The sequence below is a fragment of the Melospiza georgiana genome, chromosome 28 (genome assembly GCF_028018845.1).
Source record: "Melospiza georgiana isolate bMelGeo1 chromosome 28, bMelGeo1.pri, whole genome shotgun sequence".
NCBI classification, from domain to species: domain Eukaryota; kingdom Metazoa; phylum Chordata; class Aves; order Passeriformes; family Passerellidae; genus Melospiza; species Melospiza georgiana.
In genome coordinates this window covers 6,603,625-6,616,894 of record NC_080457.1, presented here as the reverse complement: position 1 = coordinate 6,616,894, position 13,270 = coordinate 6,603,625, and positions in this window count along the sequence as shown.

The following is a 13,270-nucleotide window of genomic DNA, read 5'->3' as shown; positions in this document are numbered from 1 at the left end:
GGGACATGGGGGTGATGGTGGGACATGGTGGGGACATTGTGTTGCCAGAATTTGGAGGCTGAGGTGGTGTAGGGGGCCAGGGATGGGTGTCCAGGGGAATGGGGTTCCCAGGGATGGGGTCCCAGGTAAATGGGGGTCCCAAGGGTTGGGGGGACTCAGACTTGGGGATGAGAGTCCCAAAAAAACATGGCCAGGAGGGACTTCTTGTTCTGAGATGGGGGCCATGGCATGAGGGTTCTAGTGGAAAGGGGGGCCCTGTGAGAATGGGGGCCCTGAGGAAATCAAGGTCCCCAAGGGAAGGGGTGTCCCAGGAAGTGGAATTACTGGGATGGGGTTCCTTGGGTTTGGAGATCCTGGGGAACTGCAGTCTAGGGATGGGGGTCCCAGGGAACGGGGGACTGAAGGAAATTGGGTCCTATGGTTGGGGTCCCAGAGGAATGGGGGTGTCAGGGATGGGGAGTGCATGGAGGGGCACAGGGGTCAGAGCTTCTTCTCTGGGTGCCTCAGATTTTGGGATGATGCGAGGGCCCATAAAATCACCCCTGGAGTGTTAGTTTCCTGGCCAGGCATCGCACGGTGGTCCTGGGTACCTCTGCCTCTCTGTCCTCCCCTACCCTGGAATTTTTCCTCTCCTTTTTCTCTTTTTTCCTTATTCTCCTAAGTTTTTGTCACATTCCCTCACCCCCGGTTCCTGGCTCAGCAATCCTGCGGTGCACCTGAGCAGGGAAGGGGTTGGAAGACGCAGGGGAGGGGGGAAAAAGGGGAACAGGGGGTGCAGGGAAGGGTGAGGAGGATTTGAGGAACAGAGGTGTTGGGCTCTGCTCCCTCAACACTTTGACTTTCTTTGTCCTGGACGAGAGGGAAGAGGCCGTTTGTGCTGAGAGTCAGATGGGAAAGGGGGTGTTCAGTCTCTGTTCCTGGGGGGTAGCCTCCAGGGCCGTCCTGTCCTCTAAGGTGTCTGTTCTGGAGTCCACCTGGGGGAAACCAGTCCAGGGAGTGACACATCCTGGCATAGGGGGTCCTGTCCCAGGGGTGGCACATCCTGGAGACCCCTGTCAATGCAAGGGTGGGGCCCAGCCATGGTCCAGCCCCACTGCACAGGGATGGCCATTGCCCAGCCCTGCTCTGCCCAGCCCCAGGGGGCAGCCAGCACCTGAGGGCCTCCCCTGCCCCCTTGGCTTTGATTCTGGGAGCTTTAGAGCTGCTGCAGAGGTGAGAATTCTGTGGGGGAAAAAGGCCTGCCTGTGGTTTGCTCAGCCCTGCAAGAAGCACAAACCCCAAAGGGAGCCCAAGCAGTGGCTCTAAGGGGGCCTATGATGGTTTTCAGAGCAGGGCTGGCTGGAAACCACCCGGCTGGGGCACCTGCGAGGGAACCAGTCCAGAAATGCAGCAATTGATCATTTTGTCCCTGTCCCCAAAGGACTGAGAGAGCCCCAGAACTACTGGAAATCCCACAACAATCTGCTCAACAACCTGACCTGGACCCTCCTTCTTGAATAAAACCTGCAGAGAGAATATTTGTGATCTGGATGTTCACAGCAGAAGAGACGGAAAAGGGTGGAAATATTGAGCAGGGGCTGCTCACAAGTGACTGGGGAACAGGGGTGTCACAGCAGGAGCAGGGAGTGCCCAGGCAGGGGAATTCAGAGCAGGTTGGAGTGGATTTACCAGAGAATCAGAGCCTGGGCATTCCACCACCGGCATTTCCACAGATTCCTGTGAACTGTCCCAAGGATGGACAGAGCTTCTCCCCTTCCTCCATGCGAAGTCAATCAAGTTTCAGGGTGGGAATGAGCAAAATGGGGAGAATTCCTAAATATAGCCCAAGAAAAAGCTTCTTTAGGGGCTGGGTTGCTGCCCAGCAGGCAGGGAACAATCCCATGGAGCTGTTAGAAACTCAGGGAGATTCCCCACTCTGTGTTATCCACAAGCAGATGCTGCTGTGGGGTGCACCAAGGGGCTGATAAAGGGAACAAAATAATCTCATTTCATTGTGGTTTGCTTGTGTTTTTATTGTGAGGGACTTATTGGGAAAGCAATGGATTCTACAAACCAGAGCATTTTGTACTTTGTCAGTTTGTATTTTATGGGGAAAATAATTGGTGTGGGAAAGAGTTTTGCTTTTATTCTATGCATGTGTAATTTTGACTGAACCATTTGGGCATCAAGTGTTGCCTGGGATGGCTGAGCCAGGAAGCTGGGGGACCTGACCCAGAGGTGTGTGGGGCAGGGACACAGAGACTCCCAGGACAGCCCTGGGGTGCCTCAGGGTAGGGGCTTTTCTAGGCTCTGTGTAATCCCGAAATCTGAGGCACCCCATGAAAGAGTTTTGACCTCTGTGCCCACCCAGACACTGTCCATCCCGGAAATGCCCCCATTACCCTGGTACCACCATTGCCTTGGTCTCTCCTCCCTCGGGACCCCCATCCCAGGACTGCCATTGCCCAGCACAACCATTGCCTTGATCCCATCCCATGGGCTGCTCCTTCCCCCAGAACCTCTCTTCCTGTGGGTCCCCTTTTTCCCGCTGCAACCCCAATCCTGCAACCCACATGCCATTACCCCAAATCCCTGGGGACCATGTTCTTACAGCACCCCCATCCCTGAATCCCCCCAGGCAGGGAGACCTCAAATCCCCTGGAGCCCCATTCTGCTGGAAACCCATCCTTGGTTCCCCACACCCCCTGGGCCCCCCCAGTCCTGGGAAGAGCATCCCTTGTCATGTCCCCCGACTATGCAGCCTTGTCCCCATCCTGGCCCAGGTTGTGGCCACCCTGCCTCCACCAAGGGCCACCTACACGTGGGGACGGACGTGACCTCGCTTCCTTCCCCTTCATCCAAAGAACCGCCAGCCAGGGGAGCGGTGGCCACAGCAGTGAGTGACAGCCAGTGCACATGGCTGCGGCACCGGGATGGCCGGGAAGGTGGCGCTGCTCCTGTCGGGTGAGTGCCCCAGACATGGATCTGACACCCCAGGGATGGGGAGGGGAGGGGGCAGAGGGGGTCTGTGAGGTTCCCTGAGGTCCCCAATGCCAGCAGTGCCAGTCCATGTTACACACAGTGGACCTTGGTGGGACAGTGGATGTAGGGTGGCTTTGGGGACAGGCAGAGGGGGCAGGAATTTGGGGATGGGGATGTGGGGACGGGAATGTGGGGATTGGCACCTTTGGGCTCAGGTAGCTCTGGGCATAGGGACAAGGGAACTGGGATGCAGGGACAGAATGGGACAAGAATGGTGAGGATGTGGCCATGGGGATGGGATCATGAGCTGGTGGGAGTTACCTGTCCTAGCATGGGCTGTGTCCATGGTGTCCTCCTTGTGCTTGGGGTGTCCACAGTGTCCCCATGTTCTGCCTCAGCCCAGGGTGGCCTCAGTGTCCCTGTTCCCAATACATCTGTGCAACATGGATGTAGTGCACGGGTGGCTGTGACACAGACATGTCCCCTGGAGTCTTAAAATCTTTTGGGGACCACCCAGACACACTTTCCTACAAGAACTGCTGTCTCCACGGGGACAACAGTTTGGGGAGAGCCCCCACACCCCAAGCCCCCATGCTGCTGTCCCTGCAGTGCCACCCCCATCCAGCCCTGTCCCTTCTCCCTTCCAGCCCAGACCCTCGGCCTCGCTGGTGAGTCCTTGGGGGATGCCATGAACCCATCCCACTGTACCCAGCCCCACGCTGGCCCTGGCAGGCTGGTGTCCCTTGTCACCCACAGGTGCCCAGACCACCCAGCTCCTGGTGGAGCCCCCTTGGAGGCTGGCAGTGCTGTGGTACCTGGTGACACTGACCTGTCATGGCTTGGGGACCACCAGTGCCTCCACCTGGTACAAGGATGGGCAACACTTGTGGCAACAAGGAAGCGATCACTTCAAGATGAAAGGCACCTACCAGTGTTGCAGACCCGGAATTGGGCACAGCCTGCCTGTCATCGTCTCTGAGAGTGAGGGGGATTTGAGTGTCCCCAGCCTGGCACTCACCAGTCCTTTATGATTCTGGGTGGGCTCTGTTCCATGGGTCACCCCCTGCTCTGGGGACATGCCAGAGAATCCCAGTGTGCGGGTAACCGTGTTGAAATCAGGGACCCAGGTGCACTGGATGTGAACCAGTGTGGGGGTCCTGGTGCCATCAGGTGTGACAGGAGCCTTCTGTCCCCCAGAGTGATTGGTGCTGCAGGTGCCAGTGCGGGCGCTGCTGGAGGGGGACATGGTGACACTGTGCTGCCAGGGCTGGCGGAACAGCACAGTCACCTCAGCGTCCTTCTACCACAAGGAGAAAGAACTAGGGCGCTCCACAATGGGACTGAGGGGACTCCCTGTCCCCTCTGCAGCTGCACCACAGTGGCAACTACAGCTGCAAGGGCTGGGCGGACTACTGGGGGTGGAAGGAGTCAGCGCCGGTGCCAGTGCCAGTGACAGTACATGGTGAGCAGCCCACAGCTGCCACCCTGATACCTCCACAGCCCCTCCCCAGAGACTCGGGGCCACAAGTCTCCCTCCCCTCTCCTGCCCTGAGCTCTCCTTGGTACCGGTGCTGTATGGTCCCCTCCAAGCCCACTGTGGGGTCACTCCTGACTCTCACCTGTCTCAGCACCCCCAACACCCTGCAGCCCCGAGCCCCCCTCCTGCACATGTTCTACCGGGATGGGCAGGTGGTGGGGGGCCCACAGGGGTCCCACAGCTGCTGGTGCCTACCGTGGGGGTCTCCCACTGGGGGAATAACAGCCGCTTCTTGGAGTGGCAACAGGGGTCGGTGGAGCCCTTTTGTTCCTGCTCCTGCTCGTGGGTGTCATTGTGGCCTGGCACCGGTGGCACTGTGTGGGTGGGTGACAATGGGGGCACAGGGGTCCCAGGGAGCTGTAGAGGTTCCTAGAGTTGGGGAGCAATAGGGCAGCACCCACAGCCCCAGAACAAGGTCCTGTTTGGGGAGGGTTTCTGTCCTGCTGGGCTTTGAGTTCTTGAGGCTGAGTTGGTAAGGGGCACTGGGGAGGTTCATGGATTCTGGGCAGCTTCAGGGATACTTAGGGGTCCTGAGAGGGGTTGAGGGTCCCGTGGGGGTTCAGGAATCCTGAGAGGGTTCAGGGCCCTGGAACCCCACAGTCACCCCTCCCCTCTTTCCTCTGCAGCTGCCAGGAAGAAACAGGAAAGGTGATTGGGGGGCTCAAACCACACTCTCCCCTTTTACCCCAACCCCCAAACCTCCCATTCCCTCCCCCACATTCCCTTTATTCCCTCAGGGCCCTCCAGGATCCCCCAGCCCCCCCAGAGGAGGGGGAGGTGCTGTACACCCACGTCATGGTCACCAAGAGTGCAGGGGGTGAGTACAGGGGGGACACACACAGAGGGACACATCACCCACGAGTGTCACCACACCCAGATCCCACAGCCCGTGTCTCTTGCAGGATCCCCCCCTGCTACCACCCTCCAGGTGACCTATGCGGTACTGCGGGGACCCCAGGGGCGACCACGGAAACCCAGTGACATCTACAAAAATGTGCTGTGACACTGGGGTGAACTGGGGGGCAGTGGGGGTACCCACCCATGGGCACCCACTCGTTTGTGTGCTGCCACTAAAAACTGCCCCTCTCCCTCCCCATGGAGAGACAAAGATGCCAAAGGGCTGAGAGAAGAACAATTTCCTGAAACAGCAACAAGAGAGAATAAAACCAACAGCAACAACAACAAGGTTCAGCGTCTAAATGGTCACACAAAAAAAACGATTTCCAGGCAAAGTCACCCAAAAAGGAACAAACCCTGAACACTTCCCCAAGCACGTTTCCTCCACCAGAGGAACCTGGCAGGGCCCTGGACTTTCTTTGCTCTGATAGCCAAAGCTGCGATCAGGAGCCTCTGGATTCTCTTGCCCCCTGTCCCAAACACTTCCTCTGACGTGTCCCCCACACGAGGATCTCACAAAGGCCCTTTGGGGGTTCCAGAGCGTCCCACTTTGCCAGGGCAGTTGGGATCAGGCCATGGCGCAGGGCGGGATGTCAGAGACAGGAAAAGTTTGAAGTCTGGAGGCATTTTAGAACAGATGTGTGGCAGGGGTGGGTCAGGCTCTGCTTCTGCTCAGATGGTCCCATCTGTCCATCGTCTTTCAGCCATGGCACACTGGGGACAGTGTGATGCTCTGTGAAAGCCAGCTCCGGAGTGGTCGGGTGTCCAGAAGTGCCAGCTGGGGAGAGGGCACTTGGTGGCTCAATTGGCTAAAAAGTGAGAGTATGAGGCGGCCCAGTCCATGACCATGTCTGCTCTTGGGGTGTCTGTCCCATCCAATCTGGAACCCAGGAGTTGGCAACTCATTTAAATGAGAAATATCTTCCAAGGAAATTGGGAGCACTCCTGGAATGGAAAGGAGACCAATGTCTAAATTTTTTTAAATTTTAAGAATGATTTGGCTTTCAGGCAAAAGTGTAGGAAAAGGAATAACAGCTCTTTACTGAGAAATTTGTAAACCAGAACAGTACAAAAACCACAAACCCAGAACTTTCCCTCCCACTCAGCACTGTTGGTTTTTGTGGCAGCTATAACCGCGCCCAGCAGGGGGCGCTGCAGAGAGCCCCCCCCCCTCCCCTCCCCCCCCCGGCCAGCAGGGGGCACCCCGGTCCAGCTCCATCCGTTCAGGGGCCATGGCGGCCTCGGACGGGAGGGAGGAAGGGAAATCGCTCCTTTTTCAAACTCACGGGCACCAATCGGTCCTGGCACCACCACCGGCAGCGGGCAGAAGCCACCAAGGCAGAAGGTTGAATCCCAGTGCCCAGTGGCAGTGTAGCAGTGTCCCCGGGCCAGGCACACGCCCTGCACAACACCTGTGACTGCTCTCCATGATCCCAAATGGAAGGAAGGCAACGCCTGACACCAGGAAGGTCTCGAGTCCACAGTAGCACCTCTGGTGGCTTTGTGCCACAATTCCTGCAAACCCTCAGCCTTTCACTCCTTTTTCCTTTTCCAGCCCTGGTACAGCAGCTCTGGGAACGTTGAATTGCCTTGGGATAGTCAGCACTGAGCACCTGAGGAAAGCTGGTGCTCAGTGCTGACTCCGCCAGAGCTTGTCAGGGGTCACCAGAGCACATTTGGAGTTCCTGCTCTTCCTTGGCCACTGCTGATCGCCACACAATATCCCCAAGGGGAGGAGGAGGAGAAGTAGAGCAGAGCCACAGCCTTGAGGGCTCTGCAGCTGCAGCTGGAGCACAGGGACAGCCCAGGCTGGGAGCAGTGCCTTGGGAGGACAAAATGGGGCAAACTTGTATCTGTGTTGGTCAATGCCCCTGTTCTGCTCTGGGAGCTGCAGACCCTTACAGAGTTGTGGTAATTAGGGACGGGATTCCTGTAATTTAGCCATGCTCCTAAAGCATCCCTGTGCACAAACACACGGCTCTGCTGCCTCTCCCAGGGAATTTGGGATTCTGTTGCTGAGGCAGGAGCGGCTGGATGAGGTGGCCCAACGGAGCAGCAACTGGCCATGCAGGTGGAGCAAGAGTGCAAGGAATTCCGCAGGGTGCTCAGGTGAGGTCCACGGGGCAGGGACATGTTGGGGCACCACTTGCCATGCCTGCTTCCCCCAGATTTTGGGACAGAGCAGTGACACCTATCGAGCTCCCAAACCCCTCAGGGCTCAGCCGCAGCCTCACAGGAGGTCCCGGCCCAGGCCTTGGGGATGATTCGGATACTCCCGGGCTCGTTCCCGACAAAGGGCAGCGCTCCAGGAGCGATCGGCACATCCCAAAGTAGCAGCTCAGGGCTGGTGGAGCCCGAGTGCTGTGGGCAAGGATGGCGTGAGGGAGCCGGGCCCTGCTCAGCCGGCGCTGCCCCAGGAACGTCTCATCCTGCAGGAGCTCGGCAGCCTCTGCCGGTGCCAGCCCCGGGGCTGTTGGGGGGCGCGGCAGGAGGGGCCGGGGGACAGCAGGTGGGAGGGGCCGGGATGGAGGGACCGGGACCCCACTGGGGAGCCCTGAGCGTGGAGAGAGTGAAACGGAGGAGGGGAGACTCCAGAACAGGGGGGAGCAGAGACCCTGCGGTGGGGTCTGTGGAAAGGAGGGACCGCAATGGTGGTCCCGGAGCATCGGGAAGGGGCCCAGCTGCCATCGCACTGCGAGTGCCAGGACGGTCACGGAGTGTCCAAACCGACTGTGACAGCGTGTCTGAAGCCACTGTCACGATGTATCACGACCGAGCGTTGCCAGGGTAAGGCCCCCACAGCTCTGGGAATTGGAGGGGTACCCTGGAAAGGGCGGGCCAGGGGCAGAGAAGAGCCCTGTCTATTCCCTGTTCCCTGTGCAGGTAAGGAGTACAGGGATGGAGTAGCTTTGGGGACACCTGGAATCCAGACAGGGTCCCTGCCAACAGCCCCACCACGGCCGTGGAGTATAGCCCCTGCTCGACATTTCCAGTCTTTTTCTCTTGTCTTGCAACTGAGCCAGAAACCAAAAATACATTCTGGGATGTTCTAAAGGGCTGCAGGTTTGAGACAGGAAGGAGGAGGAGGGTCCTGATCAGATTGTTTAGCAGATTGTTGTTGTCTTTGCAAGAATTTTTTGGTCTCTCTCAGTCCCTTGCCTAGTAAAACAAAGTGATCAATTGCTGGATTTCCAGACTGGTTCCCTCACAGTTGCTCCTTGTAAAGGGATTTCCAGCCAGCCCTGCTCTGAAAACCATCAAAGGCCCTCACAGAGACACTGCTTGGGCTCGCTTTGGGGTTTGTGCTTCTTGCAGGGCTGAGCAAGCCACAGGCAAGGCTTTTTCCCCCACACATATCTCACCTCTGCAGCAGCTCTAAAGCTCCCAGAATCAAAGCCAAGGGGGCAGGGGAGACCCTCAGGTGCTGGCTGCCCCCTGGGGCTGGGCAGAGCAGGGCTGGGCAATGGCCATCCCTGTGCAGTGGGGCTGGGCCATGGCTGGGCCCCACCCTTGGATGGCCACTGGCTTCAAGGAGCAGGAGTTTGGGAGCTCCTTCCTGCCCAGGGCTCCATTCCCCAGCTGCTCTTGTTGTCTTAGATCCTGCAGGGTATGAGCAAGAAGGGAGAAGTCTGGACCCCCCTGGAACTGCCATTCCCCAGGACAGGAACACCTTGTCCAGCATGTGTCCCCCCTGGGACAGGATCCCCCCAGGACAGGAGCCCCCTGTATTAGCCCCCCCCAGGGCAGAACCCTCCTCTAATGTGACACTCAGCACAAACGGCCTCTTCCATCTGCTGCAGGAGAGAGAAAGTGAAAGTGTAGGCAGGGGGAAAGCTGCACTCCTCCATCCCCCACAGCCTCCCCAGCCCTCCCTGCAGACCCCTCACCCCTGCTTCCCCCACCCTGGGCTTACCCCAACACATTCCATACTCAGAAGCTCCCCAGGATCAAGGCATGAACTGGGAGGTTGTGAAATTGAGGAATAAAAGGAAGGAAATGGAAATGAAGATTGGGAAATGCCCCTGGAGGTTGTGGTGGCACAGACACAGAGCTCCTCTGAATCCTCTCTTGTTGCCCCCCTCCCCCCCCCCCCAAATCATGGGAAACCCAGCAGGCAGCACCAGCCTCTGAGTATTCCCAAAATCTGAGGCACCCAGGGAAGGAGCTGTGACCCACATGCACATCCCGTCGCTGTAAATCCCTGGCAAACTCATTCCCCTGGGAAGCTGACCATGGGACCCCCATTCCTTCTGTCTCCCCTTTCCTGAGAGACCCTCATCCCAGGGCTGCCATTCCCCAACATCTCCATGGTCCAGGACCCTATTCCCAAGGAACCCTCTCCCATTCATTCCATGCCCTGAAATCCCCATTCCCCCGAGACCTTAATTCTCCCACGTCCCCCGATTCCCCGTGCACCCATCTCTGGCACAAAAATCCCTTGATGAGGGATTTATTACTAATAAATTCATTACAATTAAATTTTTTTCTTAATATACCCTTTTAAATGTACTTTACCTTTCTCATAGTCTCATCTCAAAACAAAAAAGAAATAAATACATTCTGATAAATGCACGAATAATTAACCAACACTAAACCCACCACATTAATTATTACATTAACCAAAATATATCAAATTAGCAAACCAAAACCATGACACCAAATCCCTGGAGCTCACCCTCCCCTAAGACTCCAATCCCTGAGTCCCCCCAGCCCTTGGGACCCCCATTCCCATGGCACCCCAACCCCCGTGACTCCCCCTCCTCATGACCCCAATTCCCCATGGACCCATTCCCTGGACACCCATTCCCTGGGCTCCCCATTCCCCTGGACACCCATCCCTGGCTCCCCAAACCCCCTGAGCCCCCCTGCTCCTGGGAAGCCCATGTCCCACCGACCCAGAGACAGCCTTGTCTCCAGCATGTCCCCACCCTGCCCACAGCCGGTCCCCAGCTTGTGGCCACCCTGCCCCCCCTAGGTGCCACCTACACATGGGGACGAGATGTGACCTGGCTTCCTTCCCCTTCATCCAAAGAGCCACCAGCCAGGGGAGCGGTGGCCACAGCAGGGAGTGACAGCCAGTGCACATGGCTGGGGACACCAGGATGGCTGGGAAGGTGGCGCTGCTCCTGTGGGGTGAGTGCCCCGGGCACGGGCCACACTGGTAGTACCACGGGGATGGGCTGTGGTGAGGTGGAGAGTGGTGGGGAGGGAGCAGAGGGGAGCTGCAGGGTTCCCTGTGGTTCCCAATGCCAGCAGAGGCAGAGCATGAAGTGACGGGGGTCATGGGGTGGCCGTGGGGACAGGAGAGGGTGAATAGGGCTGGAGGGATAGGAATGTTGGGAGAGGCATCCTGGGGCTGTGGCAGCTGTGGGGACAGGGACAAAGGGATGCAGGGATGCAGGGACAGGGAGAAGAAGAAAAGCACAATGTGGATGGGCCATGAAGACAGAGGCCATGGGGCTGGTGGGGGAGACCTGTGCTAGCACAGTGTCCTCATCGAGACATCTGTGCCACACCAATTTCCTCAGGGGGACAGTTCAGGGGCAGCCCCTATGACCCATTCCCCTGTGCACAACTGTCCCCATGGTGCCACACTCACTTAGCCCTGTCCCTTCTCCCTTCCAGCCCAGACCCTTGGCTTTGCTGGTGAGTCCTCTGGGGATGCCATGGCCCCACCTCGCTCTCCCCAGCCCCATGCTGGCCCTGGCAGGCTGGTGTCCCCTGTCACCCACAGGTGCCCGGACCACCCAGCTCCTGGTGGAGCCCCCCTGGATGCCAGCGGTGCTGTGGGACCGGGTGACACTGACCTGCCAGGGCTCAGGGACCGCCGGGGCCACCACCTGGTACCAGTATGGGCAGCGCTGGAGGCAGGAGAGACACAACCGCCTCATTGTCCCTGAGAGAGGCAACTACACATGTGAGAGACCCGGCACTGGGCTCAGCCCTCCTGTAAGAGTCTTAGATGGTGAGGGGCCTTTGGGTGTCCCCATCCTGGCATCAGCAGTGACCCCAGGGTTCTGGGTGGGCTCCGCTCCATTGGTGAACTCCTGTGTTACCAGAGCCTGTCCCCTGCTCTGGGGACCCACCAGGTGTAACAGGACCCCCATATCCCACAGCCCCATTGGTGCTGCAGGTGCCGGCACAGACACTGCTGGAGGGGGACACGGTGACACTGCGCTGCTGGTGCTGGCAGGACAACCCAATCAACTCAGTGTCCTTCTGCCACGAGGAGAGGAAACTGCAGGAGCTCCGCGATGGGACCGAGCTGTCCCTGTCCCCTCTGCAGCTGCAACACAGCGGCAGCTACAGCTGCAGGGGCTGGGTGAAATCCAGGGTATCACGAGGATGGGAGAAGTCGGAATCAGTGACAGTGACAGTGCATGGTGAGCACTCCACAACTGTCACTCCAACCCCCTCACAGCCCCTCCCTAGTGACTCGGGCTCACAAATCTCCCTCCCCTCACCTTTCCAGAGCTTTTCACGCTGCCGATGCTGGAAGTTCACTCTGAGCCCACCAATTCGTCCCCCCTGACTCTCAGCTGCCTCAGCACCCCCAGCCCCCTGCAGCCCCAAGCCCCCCTCCTGCACGTGTTCTACCGGGACGGGCGAGGGGTGGGGGACCTGCAGGGGTCACCACAGCTGCTGGTGCCCACCGTGGGGGTCTCCCACTCAGGGAATTACAGCTGCGAGGTGCGCTCCGAGGGGGGGATCGTGTGAAAGAGCAGCACCCAGTTCCACGTCACAGTGCGCAGTGAGTGCTGGGATGGGCATGCGGAGCCCCCACAGCCTCATTGGGTCCCCTGCCTGCGTACCTCCACTACTGCCCCCGTCCCCCCATCCCTCACTGGGTCCCTTCACCCATCTCTGAGTCAACCCCACCCCTCTCTGCTGTTTCCCCGCGGTCCCCAAGTTCCACCACACTCTCTCTGGGTCTCCATACCCGCACTGGGGTCCTCCACTCTCCGTCTCCATGTGTCCCCTCCTTAAACCCCCCATCCCCTCCCCCTCCCACAGCTCTGCACCTCCTCTCCTCTCCCTCGCTGGTCTCTCCCTGCCCCTCCCTGACCTCCCCCCTCCCTCAATGTCCCCTGGTGTCTCCCCCTCCCGCAGGGGTTCTGCCCTCAGCGATGTCCCTGTCAGCGCAGCCTTGTGCTGAGCTGCCCAGTGGCCACATGGACAGGTCACCTGTCCATTTCCTGGTGCCCGGGAGGGCTCAGGGGCACAGCTTGGCACTGGCCCTTTCTGGAGCTGCACCACACTGGGGACAAGGGCAGCAACCAATACCAGTGCGGGGACAGCATGGCTGAGAGTGTCCCCCTGAATGTCACTGTCCTGTATGAGCAGGAACCCCCAGACTGGGGGTGACCCCACCCAAGGCACCCCCATCCACCTCGCCAAGGTGCCAACCCTGTCTGTGTCCCCACAGTGCCCGTGGCCAATGCCACCATCACCCTCAGTCCCCTGTCATATCAAGTGCGTGCCGGTGACCCTGTGACCCTGCGCTGCTCTGTGCAGGTGGGCTCAGCCCCTGTCACCTTCACCTGGCTGCACAATGGGCAGGAGGTGGCCCAGGGTCCCCTCCTGGAGCTCGAGGACATCAATGTGGGACATTCAGGCAGCTACTAGTGCGTGGCCACCAACCAGCTGGATGGACACCATGTCTTCCAGGCACTCAGCTGAGAGCTGGCCCTGGAGGTGACAGCATGCATACCCTGGGTCACAGGTGGGATAACACGTGGTCACCATAGAGTGCAGGACCCTTGGGATGATGGGTGATCCTGATGTGCCCCACTCTGTTTGTTGCAGTGGCCGCAGTGGTCAGTGGGGCCCGTTTTGTTCCTGCTCCTGCCCATGGCTGTCATTGTGGCCAGGCAC